The sequence below is a fragment of the Cyprinus carpio genome, unplaced genomic scaffold (genome assembly GCF_018340385.1).
Source record: "Cyprinus carpio isolate SPL01 unplaced genomic scaffold, ASM1834038v1 S000000097, whole genome shotgun sequence".
Classification (NCBI taxonomy): domain Eukaryota; kingdom Metazoa; phylum Chordata; class Actinopteri; order Cypriniformes; family Cyprinidae; genus Cyprinus; species Cyprinus carpio.
The window spans coordinates 18841-37321 of NW_024872849.1; the positions used below are offsets into that span (position 1 = coordinate 18841).

The 18481-nt window shown below is 37.6% G+C and overlaps 1 long non-coding RNA gene across 1 annotated transcript; it reads left to right on the forward strand.

Annotated features, from left to right (window-relative positions):
* The first annotated feature begins 5709 nt into the window (after positions 1-5709).
* Positions 5710-7524, forward strand: LOC122142748. Its single transcript, XR_006158774.1, has 2 exons — positions 5710-5967; positions 7470-7524. It is a non-coding gene; the product is annotated as an uncharacterized LOC122142748 (long non-coding RNA).
* The last annotated feature ends 10957 nt before the right edge of the window (positions 7525-18481 follow it).

Sequence of the window (18481 nt, forward strand, 5' to 3'; positions counted from 1 at the left end):
GCTGTCGCAATAATGCATTCAAACAAATGTAATCTTACAGTAGGCTACTTCATCTGTATCTGATTTTGAATGAGCAGAAATCTGTAACAAATGCATCGATCTGTAGATAAAATAACTGACGAAAATGTAAACTGTTATTTTCATCACAAACAAAATTTGCACAGCAGAAAGCAGCAATTATACCTTTTAATGCTGACAATTTTATTAGTTTGGCGTTTGGTAGGACAAAAAGTTTGCACACAATAGCCTAATCCCCTTTGAAACTCTCCTGTAATTTTATTTATTTATTTATTTATTTTTATTTTATTTTTATAAGCTATTATGAACATAACATTTCAACTTTAGCCACGGAGTGAAGGCGGAGAAGTGTTTCTGGTATCAATGAACGCAGGAGCTTAGTGATTAGAGGGAAATTGTTGCTGCTCCACTCCGCTCACATAGGCCTACTGTACTGCCGAATGAGAGAGATGTTTAGCCCAATATGAACAAGGCCGTCCGGTGTAGACAAGGTTAGACAGTGTCTGCTATATTTACAAATAATTGATATAAGAAATAAAAATAAATACATAACCTAAACCAGTGGCATAACGAGATGAAAATATAGACTAGAAAACTGATTTAGGCCTACACTTGGTCTGTCCTCCGTCCATGACACTGACTCACTGCGGAGCTGGCAGTTTTAATCTGAACAGCTCTTAACGCCGAGTGGATGGCATGATGGGCTAGTATTAAAAAAAATAATATTTTTTATATTAAAACTTGTTTAGAACAATTTCTTTGTCATTTGAATATTGATTTTAAGTAGGGAGGCAAAAAAAAATCGATTTAAATTGTAAATCAGTTTTTTTTTTGAAGGATTGTTTTGTGATTTTTTTAGGCCATAGGCCTATCGCCCAGCCCTAATGCAACAGTTTTTTTTTTTTTTTAAGTTAAGGCAAGTTCCTCTGAAATTAAGTTATAATAACTAATAAACTTTATTGCGCTATACAGTAGTCAACATTTGAAGATCAAACCTTTCTTTAAAGTTGTCCTAAAACCTGTTCTGCAAGTTTGAAACCCTCATAAGACTGTCCATATGAAAGAGCAAGAAATTCACACCTTTATCTCGACCCCCACAAGCTATACAGAACTACCCCTAGCCCCCTCCAGCTGAACTGAACTCGGTCTGTTTTTTAGCTGTGAGGAACGGTGTGTTGTAATGTTTACTGGGTTGAAACATGCCTGCACTCACAGCAGCCCTTCTCTTTTTATACATTATTTTCCCGCAGCCCATATTATTATTTTCACTAGACCAAAATAATAACAAATTATCAATTGATAATTAATCATTATTTTTGCCAAAATCATTGTTATTTGTGAACGTAGGCGTTTGCGGAAGGCTTTAAGACCAGGCGGAATCCTCCGTAAGCTACTCCCGCTTCACAGCGTGCGGGACTAGCGCAAACTGACCCAACATTTAGCAAGGCAGGAAAACATTCAGTCTGCCTGAAGGAAGACGTATTTCATTGTAAGTTAATGCTGTTAAATAGAGTGTAAAAAAAAAAAAAAGAAAAATACAACTAGTGTAGGCTATCCTTAAACTTGGAGCTCATTATATTGAAGTACAAATCCAAACACCAGAAGCAACCTACACTCTCAGTGTTCTTTCACTGAAAAGTATGCATTTTATTTATTTATTCACAGGCTATATGGTTGAAATAGTAATATTTTAGTTGAAAACTTTAAGTGCCATTGTTTAAAAAAATGCATCAAATGTTTCATAGACCTTCAGTTGTCATGCTTTAAAATCCCATGCCATTTGTAATTGTACTGTATTTTCACCTCCTAAATTACTGCCCCAACTCTATAATGGTAAAATTTATTCAGACCGATGGCATTTTTTATGACATTATTTATTTTTATTTTTAGAATAGGCTAATTGTAACATAAATGGATGAATCAAAACAAATATAACTTTTTAACTGCAGGCAGATATAGGCCTATATTATTGTACATTACAAATATTTGTATCCCTTATTTTATTAAAGAATAAATACTTATTTTCTTCAAGAATAAACATTATAAATAAATAATTAAAGAAAGAACCTCTATTAGCCCTTATTTGTAGGTTGTAGGAGATATGCGAGCGATTCATAGATTTTAAAAAGAAAAAAGTGGGTGCTTGGTTTCAGAAAACGAATACAGCTCGTAAAAAATGCTATGATGAAAAAGTAATGCTAACTTATTAATTCATAGAAATAATTTAATTAAAAAAACATTTTTTTCGAGATTCAACTTGAATTTCAATACTATTAAACTGACTTTAAAAAAGTTTATAAGTTGAAACGGTAAAATGTCACAGTGCATGCTAGCCTAAATGAACTTGTATCTTGTATAGTATCCGAAGACTTGAGTGCATGTTAGCATAAAACTAACAATATAATTTGATTTTTTTTTTTTTTTTTAAATGAACAATTCCTGTATAAAATGTGACAGCAACCTTTATATCAAACATTTTGAAATCGTCCACAGCTGAGCAATGCAGGAGGCAGATCTGAAGTTATATTTGTTTGTTCACGAAGTGAATGTGATGCACAAAGTCATTTTTAGATGCAATGGAAAAATAAAGCTGGATAAAAACATACACGAAAACCCGCTAAAAAATAAATTACATTTGTGAGAGTTGCATTTTATTACATTCAGAAATAATAACGGCAGGCCTAATAATGCTATAGGCTAATGTACCAACAGGACATTTTTTAGTTCCCTTCACTTTACAACAAATCCTTTAAATTTTAAAAAAATTATCAGAACAGAACAAGAATTACAAATATATAATTCTAATGGATAAATATAATTGCAGCAGGCTATATAATAATATAGGCTTATAAACAACAACAAAAATAATAATAATTAAAAATAATATAAAGCGATACATTATGTTGGGCTTATCTCTTTCATTCGGGGCAAATCCAAACATGTTGCCCATTTTTGAAGCTAAACTCGTATTCATTAGGTAAAATAGGCTTTGGATTTCACACGTGTTTCAGTATCGACGAAAAAAAAAAAAAAATCATAATTAGCAAAATTATGCCAAAGTGGCCCGCTGCTCGCGCCGCATGGCTCGGTGAACGACTGCTGTTTCCAATGAATATGTGCGCGTGAGGCACCAGCGCGATCAAAGTCACAATTCACAATTATTGGTCACACAGTAAAGGCATAATTCAAAAATGCAAAGTGTTAGCAGTTTAAAAAATCAAGAATAATAACAGAGTTAATAAGAATTATTTGTAAATGCTGGACCGTTCTCATTTCGCTCTGCTAATGGAACCTGAAGATTATTATTATTATTATTATTATTATTATTTTTAAACCAAGAATGAACAGAAATGAAAACAATTTTAATCCGTATATACGGATTAAAATGTTTTCATTTCGGTTCATTCTTGGTATAAGTATATATATATATAAAATGACTGTTTAAAAACAATAGCATGCATAAGAGCATTGTGTAAAGGTTTATTTTTTATTTTTTGATGAGTAGACTGTAGCCTAAGACTATCCTATTTTTAATGGCTTTTTAGGGATGTTATAATGTATATTATAATGTTATTGTTGTTTAACGTCTTCCTTTCATTTTACAATTACATTCAGTTCGCAACCCGTCCCTTTGCGCCACCTGGCGGTAGTTTCGCGAATGATTTTAACACGCGACTGGTACGCGCGGCGGCATTACCCATTTTGGTTGTCTACCATCTATAGGTGCCTACGCACCTTCAGTGCTTGGCCCCTAATAATAATAACGCAAATGATTTCAATAGATGCTTACGCACCTTCGGTGCTTGGCCCCTAATAATAATGCCAACGATTTCAATAGGTGCCTACGCACTTTCGGTGCTTGGCCCCTAATAAATAAATGCACATGTGCAATTTGCACACAGGTATAAAATCAGGCAGTGCATGTACAGTATGTCCATATTGTTCTGAAGAAGAAATTTGCATAATGCGCACCGTATGCGGACCACTGCATACGTGTAGAAAATATATATACTTTGGGCTTAAGAGGAAAAATCCCAGATTCAGTCTGCCACCTGTTTAAAGGAATGTGGCCCCCAGACCCGAATTTTCACCTTCGTATCATTCCTCTTACAAGAGCTCACACTTTTGTTGACATTTCAGTTGTATAGGCCACCAAATGGTTTTAGCAGTTCTTACTTAAGGAACCCTGTCCTTTAGATGTCTCAGAGGGATGAAAAGTTTTGGTTATCACTTTGTATGGATATTTCTCAAAATATCTTATGTGTGTGCGTATGAGATTTTCAGTTCCAATCAAGGTGAAAAAATAGCAGACTGGTGGCCCACTTTGGTTGGTCAGGCATTGATGTGGAAATAAGGTGCAGTAAAACTTTAATGAGAGCCTGTCATCTTTAAATGCCCTTTTCTCATCCACTGACCCGCTGTATCCTCAACTCTTCCACCCCAGAGTAATGAAAACTAGCCCATCACTCGATGACTTTATTCTTCTCCAAAAACCAGCTCAAAAGTCTCAAATCTGGTTAATAGCAGCAATCAGGCTTTAACTGGCAGAAAAAAAATTATTACTGCAGACAGAACTGTCTTTGAGAGATCAAGCTGGTTAATTACAGTCCCTGGTCCTCTCAACAAAAAGCCTGTGAGCTCTGTAATGTTTTGTAGTTTGCGTGGTATGAAAGTAAGTACACGGATGCTTTTAAATGCCTCTGACATAGTTTTGTGTTACATCAGTCACAGACACAGAGACTGTGGGAGGTAGGGAGGTGGAAAGTGAGGGAGGGGAGATGGGGGTGGGGGGTGGGAGGTCTTGAACAAAACAACAGATCACTGTTTTTCATCCCTTTGTGTTGACAGAAATGAACCATTTGAATAACCCCCTGCATTCATTGCTGCAATAACCATGCAAACAAATCTCAAACATACCAACTCTGTTCTATTTTGTGTGTGTGTGTGTGTGTTGACTGAAAGATTCAGAGAAAGCTAAATTGTTAGCTATTTCTGCTTTTAAAATCAAAAACAGATATAAATATGAATGCATAAACAAACCATGTAGTTTACTTCATAATGTGACTTTTAATTTAAGGCTTGGCCTTTTCACTGTGTTGTTTACTGGTTGAGGACACTGGGAGTGGTGCTTACAGTTGTACAGTCTAATGAGGTCACACCCTGGACACCCACCCTGCCCAATGTGCCATGACTGACATATTTTCCTGCCCCTTTAACTACAGCCCACCAACAATAGCAGGGCTGCAGAGGAGCTGTCCTTGGTACTGATAGCTGGAAACGGTGTGAGCGTGTGCATGTGCGGGGGAGAGAGGAGGAGGGTGGAGGCGTGTTCTTTGTGTTGTGCAGCCCGATTTAATCTGCTGTGGCATCAACTCAGAGAGGAGCCGTACATCTGAGAACCAGCACTGCTGTGAGGTGCCCAGCACAGCCCCTGCTCAAGTGTGTCCTTAAACAAAAAAACAAAAACAAAAAAAAAAACAAGGATTAATTTCAAAAGTTCATCTCCTGAGCCTGTGTGGTTCATCTTGGAAGACTCGAGGACCTTTTTGCTTTGTGCTGTACTAAGACTTTTGAAAGTGCATGTGGATGGGAATTAGAAATGATGTTTTTCTCAGGTTGTTCTCAAAATGTTGTTGCACTTAAGCAGATGTAGCATGTACAGAAGAAAGAGGAGAGCATCTTTTAGCTAGATTTACGTGCATACACAGGGGGCTGAAGGTTCTAGGCAGATAACTAGTGTCACGACAACATTCTCCCTGCCTCCTGCTTTTATGCACCTGAAGTTTGGGGGTTCAAGTTAATGGACCGGGGCTTGACTTTGAAATGGCTTGAAACTTTCCTACTGGACTGGAGTTGGAATCTCAGGAAATCAGTCCCAGGTGCTTTTGGGAGTCCAATGGAGCTACCTGAAATGGGTGGCATTGTAGCCTGCAGGGACCTAGTTCCTCTGTAAGTACAAAAATCAACTGAGCTCTCATCCCTTTCTTGAAACTTTACGTTTATCCTTATTTTACAGATTTATGATTTCAGATGTAAATTTCTGGATAAACTTTCTCTTTTGATTTGAAACTACAGCTGCGTTCTTTGAATATGGTGTCTCCATCTGTCTAGTTGTTATCTAGAAACATGTATTGTGTTCAGTTTGGAAAATAGGGTCACATCTCCTCATAGTTCCAGTTGTTGCAAATACTGTCAAATGAATATGGAGGATAAGATGAGATGTTGGCAGAATATGCTAAAGAATCTACCAAGGAAACAGTTTAAATGGGAGAGGATAGTGAAATTACAGGATTAAGGAGTGTATCTGATGCTTAGAAACAAGCCATTTCACCAAGCCATCAGAAGTGTGGTGTATAATAGCATCACACACTGATGCACAAAAAGTACAAATATCCTTAAAACAAGATTAAATTACTTGTGAATCATAGAAATTACATCTTGTTTTCAAAGAATATATTACATTTTCTTATCGCATTGTCAAATAGTTTTTTTTCCTGTTGTAAGCATAAACCTCACTGAATTGTGTTAAAGAAGGCAAACACAAACTTGAAACTTTTGCAAAAGTCCTACTGACTAACTCAGCAAAGTCATATGACATTGAACATGTTCAAATGCAATAAGAAGAAAGTGAATATGAACTGAACACAACTAAAAATCTGCTCTGAAAACAAGTTTCTTAAAGGTCAAATGTAGATGATGCAGAGGATGCTAGACAACAGTGGTGGAAGTGCATTACCTTTTTGGCTGCTTTAAACCCCCTTTCCCCCCACAACCTCCCTCCTCACACATAAATACTGCCCCTTACACATAAACAAGCATGTCCATATTCTTGGATCACTCTGAAAATACTGACCTACATACTACAGAGTGCTATTTCCTCTCCTCCTCCTAGACCTCTGCAGATGTACATTGCGATAGACTATACACTCCACACTCTGCGTTTCTGCATTAATTAATATAATTTTTTGTGCACTTCGCACACCACACACAAACACATTCTGTAGAAAATATGGTTACTCAAGCTCAATAAATAATCACACAACATGTTGTGTCTCACTAAATGCAGCCCATTACTCCACTAACATACATTTGTTCACAGTATGCTTCATAATCCAGGCTGATAAATGCATTGGCCTTTTTTTCACGACACAAGGCTATTTACAATGCTACAGATTACTCAAACTAATAAACTATTTCTTTATATGTGTGTTCCTGAGGCTTAACCATCTCTCTGTGTTTGCTGATGGTGGGAGAATCTACTTGACCCAGAATCCTTGTTTACACAATAACCCATTAAAATGGTACTGCGTATGAAATCAGCAGTTCTAATCATATCTATCTATCTATCTATCTATCTATCTATCTATCTATCTATCTATCTATCAAAAGCAATATAATAATAATAACAATAATTCAAATGATCACTATTATAATTTGAATTTTATTTGCAGAATACCCTGTTGGAATGCCTGTAAGCAATGATTAGCTCAAAAGAGGAGGATTCACTAAAATTTCTGCAATATGTTGAAGACTATGGACTAAGAGCATATAACAGATTGGTTTCACAGAACATCAGTCACGAGGGGAATGAGAAAAACTGGATAAAGTTTCAGGGAAAATCAACAAGAAGCAAACACAGGAAGAAGCCATTAAAAGGTAAGAATGAAAATATTTTAACAATGTATAAATAAAAAATAAAATGCTCACTCAACTCACTCAAGCTGACATAAAACATTATGTGCATTCACTCATGGGCACACACTCTTAACTAAATGTATGTAAATGACAGCCACAAAAATAAACAAACCTTAATATTGTTACTCATGATGCTCCCTCACACTGAATGCCTCTGGCAATGACAGAAAAGACCATGTCCCATTTCTACAATGTGGATGTTAATTATTTATTTATTTTTTCAAAATTTTTTACATGGAGTTTGGACATGTTCATAATGTATTTTCATCCTTGTGACTTGAAAGGTTACAGTATGTGCAAGACACATGGCCAAAATTTATTTTGAATAATGTTGCACAACATTTGTATCAGCTTCATACTAGCCATTAATTTTTAATCTTAATGTAATTGAAGTCATAGAAAAGTGATTGTAGTCGTAGGCACAGGCTTCAGATGGATTTTAACACTTTTTAAATCAACAGCCTTGCTAACATAAATGCAGCTGTAATTGTGTCAGTGAGCCATTTACTGTTGAGTGCTGCCCCTGACCCGTTGGCATAGATTGTATTGATCACATTTGCCACAGTCTTCCAAGCGCAATAAAAAGCTAAATGCTCTCTAGGCATTGATGGCTCAGGCCTCAACTACTCAAAAAAAAAAAATTAAAACATTTATTTCAGCTTTGACATGACGTAAATTTGTGCTTACAAGGAATGCTGGCTAATCTGTATACACCAGTTACAGGGAGGCATAACATACATGGTAAAACATGCACAGCAGTCACTTTTGTTTTGTTGGCATCTTTTAATGATTTATGCATCAAAGCACCATAGACCCTAATGATACCTAGATGAGTTTGGTTCAGACTTTTTAATAAATAAATTTGTGATGAATTAGAGCAATTTATTGTGGTTGTCATCCAAACAAATATGGTCATGGCAAAATATTTTAATTGTTTCTGATTAAGCAAGAAATGTACCCAAAAGAGCTTAGGTGTCCCACATTAACTAATGCCCCAGATTACCATTCACTTTTTAGGTCATCTCCACATCTTTTGACAAAATGATCAATGAATCTTCATTATGCTATCTATAACTGTTGATGTCTGTTCCCAGTCAAAGTCTCCCACATGAGAGGTGCAGTTGATTTCCCATCAGCACTATACACAATATAAGCAGATAGCAGTGTTTGATTAAACAGTCTTCAGTGAGACACTGCTTTACATAAGACACTTCACTGTTGCAGCTACTTGAAGCTGAAGAGCTTTCACCAAATTGTTGCTTTCTTGACTGTAAAGGGTACAGAAGAGTATTTATTCTCTGATATTGGTCTACTTCTGGTCTGCTTATCAGCTGTTGCTAATATAAAATATTCATACTCAGTGGCTGGGGGATGAGGGCTAGAAAAAAAGAAAAGCTGGATTTTTCATGAGACATACAAGTGGGGTCAATGAGCACGACCCATTTTTACAGGAACTGATTGGAAAGAGAGCAAGAGAAAAATCTGGTAGAAAGAGATTAAGTGTGAAGAGTGTGCTAGCAGAGTTTTGTGTTCTGCCTGGTGACAGCTGGAGCAGTCACCCCACCAATCAGTATGCTTGCACATTCACATTGCTCTGAGTGAGGCGGGTATTCTTTAATTCTCTGCCATTCTGTTGGAGCTTTCACTGTCTCTGGGAGTGCACAATAACTTTGTCCATACATAGCCTCACATGCTCATTTGCTTTCAGAAGCTATGCTGTAAATACTGAAGAGCATAGACAGAAATAAAAGAAAATAATTAAATTTATATGATAGACTACAGAACTGAAAAATAATTTAATGTTTTAAGATTAGTGTGGTGTCAAAACTCAATTCCTGGAGGGGTTGGAGCCCTACAAGAGTTTAGTTCCAACCCTGCTCCAACACACATACGATGTAGTTTTCAAATAAGCCTGAAGAACTTGATTAGTTGGATCAGGTGTGTTTTAATTAGGGTTGAATCTTAGCTCTGCAAGGCTCCGGCCCATCAAGAATTGAATTTTGACACCCCTGTTTTAGACTGTTCTGTGTATGACATTTTAATATAAAGAATTACTTTATTTGTTTTTTCATATATTTTGAAAAGGTTGTAAGAATGCTGTCCATATATTGGCAATATATCGGCAGTAATGACATTAACACTTTTACTGGTTAAGGGCAGTGTAATAAATAATAGACCTGCTTTCAGGTGAAGTCTTAATATGATGTTGCTAAAAAGAACATTATTTTGTGTATTTGGTGAACACATTATTTTCCACATAGTGTACATTATTGTTTCTCCTCTATGCCCCACCTTTCTGAAACGCGTCGTTTTGTACGAAGCTCATCGGTCTGAAAAGTGAGGTGTGCTCTGATTGGCCAGCTATCCAGTGCCTTCTGACTGGCCGAATGCCAAAAGTGTGTGACAGAAATGTTATGCCCCTTGCCATATTGTGATCACCAGCACTACAAGAAAAAAACAATTATTTCATGGTAATTTCATGGCTTAACTGATGACAGAACTACATTGTCTGTCCATAGTTTCTTGTTAGCTTTATGTATGATGAAGCGATATAGATCGTACACCTTATATTCGCGTAAAGTTGAAGAGTGTGCGCTGTGAGCATGGTAAAACAGCTGCCAGGACAGGATTTTTTTTTTTTTTTACTGATATATAGCCTGATGACATCTCACCAGACCGCAGTTCACTGTTGTTTTCTACTGAAGCTCATTTGGCACATGTTCCTTTCCACGCTAATTTGACTAGTGGCCTGGTGTGGAGGGCGAAGTTGAAGTATGCGTCTAAAAAGTGTCCAATTTGTTGTGGGTCATAAAGAGATGCGGCAGTGCTGCAGTGTCTTTTAAATTGATTTCTTGTCAAGAAAAAAAGTAGGGTACCCCACGGACACCCCTGGCCACCCCTGGCTCCGCCCCTGCTCCCTGTTGAAGTTACCTCACTTCGGAACATTCATTCACGGATTTGCTCTGTGCAACATCTTCTCACACATGGACAAGTGTGACATCATAAACCTCTGTAAATAAATACAATTTAAATTCACGTCTCGCACACTTCAATGCACTTTGAATGGAACATATACATTCGCTTCGAACTGGAATCATGGCGGAATATCCTGTGATGTCCAATTCGCAGGGCAATTATTTTTGAATAGAACAAACGTCTGAAGCCATAAGAGAAACATACAAAATGTGCAGAGCAGGAGGGCGTGAGGACTGGAATTGAGAACCGCTGCTCTACATTGCTCAAAACTCGCGTTTGAATCATCAGTGGCAAATCCTTTACATATGTAAATGTACTTACAGACTGTGAGTCAGAACAGCCAGCATTGTAGTCTTCTCTCCCAGGATCAGGAAACAGTCTTCCATAAAATGTGCTGCACACACTCCAGTATTTGGGGTGAACTGTTCTGGAACAGTGTTGTAAATACAACTTGACCACTGATTTCTAGATGTGTCCTCATTTGGAAGGCCAAACAAAGTAGTTTCGCTTTCACCACGAAACAGCGTCTCCACAACATGGCGCCGGCAGCAACAGCGAGAATCAAAGGTTACGCCTTCTTTCTTTGGGTGAACATTTTGGCGGTGTAATGCAAATCTTCCCACATCGTGACATAGATATGTGGGGGTGTGTTTAAACCAGGGGGCAAGGAAGTCGACCGGAAGTTGAAGTCGGCCGCGTGCCGCCATCTTGTAGCAGAACTTCACTTGCGTTAGCATCCCATTGACTCCCATTAATTTTTGCGTCACTTTGACAGAGAATAACTTTACATCTGAGACTCGTTCTTTTAAAGACTCCATTTGTCCATTATTTATTTCTAAAGATACACGACAATGTATAAAGGGCTCCATTACCTTCTATGTTACATTATGGCCCCGTAGAAAACAGTTTTTGTAAAAAATAGGCTGACGATTGCGTCATAACCACTCGACTCTCTGTCGCACAGTAGAGAAATTACCGTACAGACAGGAGGAGAAGCTCGCAGTCAATCGGGGAGACGTCAAGAGATATGGCGTACTGGCGTGTTACATTTTAAAAATACTATACAAAATAATTAATCAGAATACTTTCTCTTGCTCACTCACACCAAAGAAACTCCCCGCTCAAGCTCGCCGTCTCTGCAAGATTAACGATGGGCAGTTTGCACGCACAGCTACTAGAAGATTTACATCTGTCAGACAGGGTTGCTGACGTCATCAAGCTTAGTTTGAGTCTGCGCGTCAGAAACGGAAGTGCTAAAAATCGCTAAAAAATGGGCTTTCACTTGTCTCAATTGAGTTCCAATGGGGTCGCTGTGTCCATTTCTTTTACTGTCGTGTCTATGGTTTAAACGAGGCATTTTAGGAGGCTGTGGACGAGTCTTAACTTCTATAAAGAATATCTCTTTGGGTTGAGATTTTAGTCTTTGCAACTTTACAGATCTTCTTTATGCATCAAGCGCTTGTAACACTCCAAAGAGAAAGGAAACCTGAAATCATATCATATGACCCCCTTTAATTGGCCATATTTAAAGGTAATGTCATTTCTGTCAGCAAACAGAATTGCTGAAATTATGACTATAATGTTTTTAATCAGGTTTTCTGAATATGTCATTTTAAGATTAAAGAAAATACATAAATAATAAAATCATTTGCAGCATAAGTTAAAATTCTTGTTTTATGGTTGCTATATTCAGAATTTCAAAAAGATTGTGTAACACTACACTGAAGCATAGTGTCAGTTACATTTAACAGTAGGAAACGTGTCTGTGCCAAGCAGGAACAGGCACACGCAGTGCTGACAGCTGCTCCAACATCACCGTTCTTCTTCCTAATGAGAGCTTAATGCCTGATCTGTCACATGGGTGTGTGTATTTAGATGGTTTTGTGTATGCGCGAGTGTGTGAGGAGACTGATTACACAGAGCAGCAGCAGCAGATTTTGTATTTGCTTTCTGTGGGTACCCTGTTGCTAGGCAAACTTAAGCCCCTGACCAATGAACCCTTCTCTCAAGACGCCTGCTGTTAAGCAGCTGTGTGTGCATGAGTTACCAAGTTACACAAACACACACATGCTCAGGTAATAAAAGAACGCACCTTGAACATTGGCAACACACACACAGCAGTTGCATCTTTTACTCAAAAACTAGTGGCTAGTGCAGTCATTCTCATTTGTGGGACATAAATCTTTAAGGTAGAGAGAGAGAGAAAGACAGACAGATAGTCTGAGAGAGTGAGAGACAGACATTAACGGAGACCTTTGATCAGCATACCAAAAGAACCAAAGTAGATTATGACTACAGTGTCCAAAAGAAACAGATATAGTAGCGAAAAAAATGGCAAGTGTGGGTTTTTAAACAGTTCATGAGATAATAAGGAAGATCAAGGATATTTTCCAGTGCACCATAGTGGAAAAACAGACTCCACTAAGCTTGAATTTATATTTCATTCTCCTAAAAAAAAAATTGTGTGTGATAAAAATAGCCACATAAAAATATATTCCTGGAGCCTTTAACTGTGTCATTAAGTCGGATGGGGTGCTAAATATAAAACTCAATAGCTTCAAATTAGCCATTTATTTAGATGAGTAACTTAATCACAGATCTCATCTGCTGCTTATTGCAAGCACATGCACAGACATATGATTTACATAGCAGCACTGTATATTATGATTTTGTACAAGGGTTTTCAAAACTGGGGTCTAGGAATCCCCAGGGGGCTGCAATGGAGTGCTGGCTGGTCTAAATAAATATAATTTATTTAAATTTCATTTAAAATATTTATTTTAAGTGTTTTTATACATCTAATAGTACTGTAATAGTATTATTTAAAAGAGTACTTCGGTTTTTTTTTTTTTATATTTATAATATATATATATATATATCTATATATATATATATATATATATAATATATATATATATATATATAATATATATGTGTGTGTGTGTATATATCTCATATAAAATCCTTTGTTTAGACTCCCAGAACTGTAGTGTAGTTCACTGTAATATCTTCATTAGATCTCTTTATAATTTATTAGATTAAATTAGATTCAACTTTATTGTCATTATGCAGAGTACAAGTACAGAGCTAAGGAAATGCAGTTAGCCTCTAACCAGAAGTGCAAGAATATAGTGTTTTATATACATGTAAGTGCAGAGTAAGTGAAGCTATGATTTACAGAATGTACAGTGGAGTTGCTATATACAATATTAAGCAGAGTATGTACAGAATATAAATAGGAATGCAATGTAGGATTATATGTACATTATGAACAGCAGCAACGTAAGAACAGTGGTAATAAATATAGTTGGTTGAGTATACAACAGTATTATTAAACAATGTAATTCTATGCAAAATATCAGTAGTGCAATAATATGTTTATAGAAATAGTTTACTGTGCTTTGTACAGTAACAATTAGACAGTTTACAGTGTAATAGCTTGAACAATGTACAGTCTGTGCAAAATATGAGTAGTGCAAATATATGTATGTAAAGTACCGTGACCAGTGCAGTAAGAAAGCAGGTGGTTAGGGTGAGAGGCATCCTTGATGATGTTCCTTGCCCTGCCCAGGCAGCGCTTGTGATAAATGTTCTCAGTGGTAGTTAACTGGGTGCTGGTGATCCATTGAGCAGTTTTCACACCACCCGCTGGAGTGCTTTGCAGTCAGATGCAGATCGATTTATATCTCAAAATATTCAAATGGTCCCAAAACATTTTGTTTTTGAATTTATTTTCATTCATTCCAAGTGTTTTTCTGTATCCTCATGTAGTGTAAAGAAATTTAACATTCAATATTTCAGTATAGGAACTGGTTCAGTATAAAACAGAGTATGTAATTTCATACTGTTATTATTATATACTAATCTATATTTCTCCAGACATATCTTCAAATATGTCAGAGTGATCTAAAATTAAACAATATGTACTAATAACACAAATAAATTGGTGACTTACTGCTTTAATATATCACACAATGCTGCTATTTACTTCAAAAATCCATTCATGAACTGTTTTATTTCTGATTGTGGTCTCTTATCAGGAGGGAAGATAGGTGATCACCGAGGGTAAGCACCTGCGAATGGGCTCCATGAGCATGCCGGCCCCTGTAGAAACACATGTCTCCTCACCAGCACCAGCCCTCCTGTAACCCAGGTTTTTCACAGTTCGCTCTCAGTCCCTACACTCTGTGGAAGGAGGGGAAGAGGAGGGCAGCCCCACATCCCGTAAGCAGCCCCCGCCCAAACCCCGGAGGGACCCCAGCACCAAGCTCAGCATCTCCTCTGAAGCTGTGGACCTCAGTCCCACCGGGAGTAAAGGCAATAACTTTAGAGAGGTGTGATGGTAAGATTCTATGGTTGTTTAATCCAAGCTTCACCTTCACAATTCCGCTGCACAAAATGTTATGGTCAACTCTTTCTGTAGTTATATATACTCTGCTGATGTTAAATAATGGGGAACAAATTTAATTCTATTGTTTCTTGTAAAAGCAAACACACACAACAATGTGGACAATGGCATAATTTTGAATGGTCAAGTCATGCACTCAAAAAAGTCAACTAGCCACTTGTTTGATTTGCAAAATACAAATATGTCTGATTAATAAGAATATAACACATTTACTTATGTTAAATGATTCATTCTTGTTATTTGTAACTAAATTATTATTCGAAGCAGTGCAAGTTTACTTGATTTGATTAAGATGCATAATGGGTGCTACGAATAAATCATGTTCATTCAACAATTTATGTTTTTTGAGTGTGTGAAGCCTTTATCTGGACTGAGCATAAGCATGACTACTAGCATGTGATGTCTTCCAGATGAGAACAAAATTTGGGGCACGTTTTTACACATGACAAGGCATTATAAATAAGACACAGAATTACTATAAGCAATAGTAATAATCAAATACCTGCCCATAAACAAAACCGTACAGAGTTTTGAGAACATATTTTAACATCCAAATTAATTAGAATCAGGCAAAGCATTTCGATCATGCGAAATGACCATTGCTGGCCACATATTTAGCTGACTGACATATCGTCCCTGTATGCTGAGTTGTGTAAAAAGAAACTTATTTACAGCACAGTGAAGATTTTATAGAGTAAATAAAATGTATACAAACCTTGATTTCACTGAAGAAGTCCACCAAATCGGCGGGGCTTGAGAACCACTCACTCTCCTGAAGAGGATGAAAAAGCCCACGCTCTGACTCTAACCCAACAGCTGGGTTGAAGTAACTGTCTGCACTGGGTTGTTTCATCAGAGGGAGGGGAGTGGGGTATAGTTTCAGGGGTCAGTGAGATTGACCCAGCCGGTGGGGAGTGGGGTATAGTTTCAGGGGTCAGTGAGATTACACTGGGAAAAATAACCCACACATACTGACCCAATAGACTCACAACCCCAGTGATTGGGGTTGAAAAAAAAGAACCCAGCTTTTTTTAGAGTGGGGGCTATTGTTTAATGTAAAAGCAAACACACAAACAATGTGGACAATGCCATACTTTTGACATGGCCAAGTCTGTGAAGCTTTTTCTGGACCGAGCACAACACAAGACTATAGCATGTGATGTCTTCCAGATCAGGACTAACTCATTCTCTTTGTAGAACCTTTTTATACATGCTCCAAGTGAATTTAATGCGTTGACCCTAAATTTATCTCCCACCATTTCTTACCATCATTGGAAAAGATATCGTGTAGTGGTTGAAGCTGTTTGCTTATAATTTTCTGATTATAAATGTTGCAGGTTTTTCATCCCTGCAAAAAAAAGCAGCCGTAAGCATCAACCAGTGTGCTAGGGCACCCTCATTCAGATCTGCAACAAGCCTATCAGTTTATGTCTAATCCAGTGATGTGTTGCTCCTTTCTGTAGCGTGATCCTGCAAAAGTATTAAGTAAATTATATATTTTCTCTCAAGGGGGGTTTTTTCTGAAGTGTGCCGTGAGAAAATGCTTTTTGTCAGAATTTAAGGGATCACAGTGTGTACACAGATCCTTCCCAAAGCCACAGCACCCATTCCACAGGAAACAGAGACCTCTTGCTGCCCAACCAGTCCAGACAGCTGATATCAAGCGCCCCTTCAAACACAATCATCAGCGAGGGTGGACAAGGAGACAGAGTGTGGCAACCACCAATAAGGAATGGGCTGGCAGCCCTCTCACATCACTTTAAGCCAATGAGCACTAAAGAGTGGGGAATGTACTTATCATAGGACAGTTGGTGTTGAACGGGAGGTGAGGGGTGTGGGGGGAGGGACCAGCTAGCGCAGAATTCCTTTCAGGAGGCGTGACTGACCGAGATTTAGTTCCCCTGGGAGGATCGAGGGCTAAGGGGTAAACAGATCCGCTCGTAGGGAGGGGAAGGCAGAGAGAGCAGCAGGAGGGCATGTTTCAGAGGTGTTTGAAACAGATCTCAAGAGCCACCAGTCTACCACTTTCACAGAATTAACAATATATAATCATTTTTTTGTCATGCACAAAGGGTTCTCTGACTTACTGAGAAAACATGAAAAATGACTTTAATCAGGCTGCAATGCAGTTTTTTTTTTTTTTTACTCATTTTTAACCTCTCTCTTTACAAACCCACAAAGCATTTAAGAGAAAATGTTTTAATATGATAAAAGATTAATCTTGTCTGATCACAGAAATTCAGGGTCTTTTAATCATTTTTATTCTCAGAGTGAAGTTGTAAATAATTAGAGTTAGTGCAATCTGTGTGCCAGCATCTTATCTATGTCATGGTGTCACCGTTTGAGGCAGTGCCCCATATTATTTTTCCCAAACTGTGTGGTATTTCGATACAACTGCAACTTTTGCATTGCATTTTGTATAAAATAGATTGGTGTGTACTTATAATATGGAGTTGGTGGAATAAATTTGGTGATAGAGTTGGAGCAGCAAGACTGTTTACCTTTTCACAGAATTAACAAATATATAATCAGTTTTTTTTTAGTCATGCACAAAGGGATTCTCTGACTCGCTGAGAAAACATGAAAATGACTTTAATCAGGCCCGCAATGGCATTTTTTTACTCTTTTTACGCTGCTTTGAAAACCCACAAAGCATATAAGAGATAATATTCTTTGATAAGATAAAAGATGATCTTTTCTCAGCACAGGGCATTTTTGTAATTTTTATTCTCAGAGTGAAGTTGGACATATTAAGATTGAAGTTCTCATGTGTGTGTGCAGAATATTAGCGATGTCATGTGACACCTTTGAGGCAGTGCCCAAGATTTGTGTTTTCCAATGTGTGTAATTGTGTAAAACTGAAAACTTTTATTATTGCATGTTGTCTAAAATATATTGGTGTGTACTTTATTGTGGATTTGGTAATAAAGAATGGTGATAGAATTGGAGCAGCAGACCCAACAATTGTATCTGAAATTTTTAAAGTTTATTAAATTTGTGATTACAGTGACCCAAACTCTCTGATACTATGGTATTATGCGAATCCATGTATCTTTCGTCATGAAGTTCTACTTACTCAGGATCACAAGGCTGCAGTTATGACTGCAGGAAATTCCCCCACCAAATGCAAGAGGAACCTAACACCCACTAGTCCCTTCCTTTGACGAGTCCTTACATCCGCAGTCATGGTTCAAATGGGTTCCCACCATGCTCTTCTCAGTGATGTCCATCGCTCCTTTGTTCCTCTCAGGCCACCGGGCCCACAGGATTCGAGACTTAGATGAACCTTCTACATTGAGGGATGGTCTGGGAGATGTGAGACGAGAACCTGACCCTCCGTCTGAGGAAGATGGCGTCCAGGTGAAGCTTGTCTATGAAGAGCTG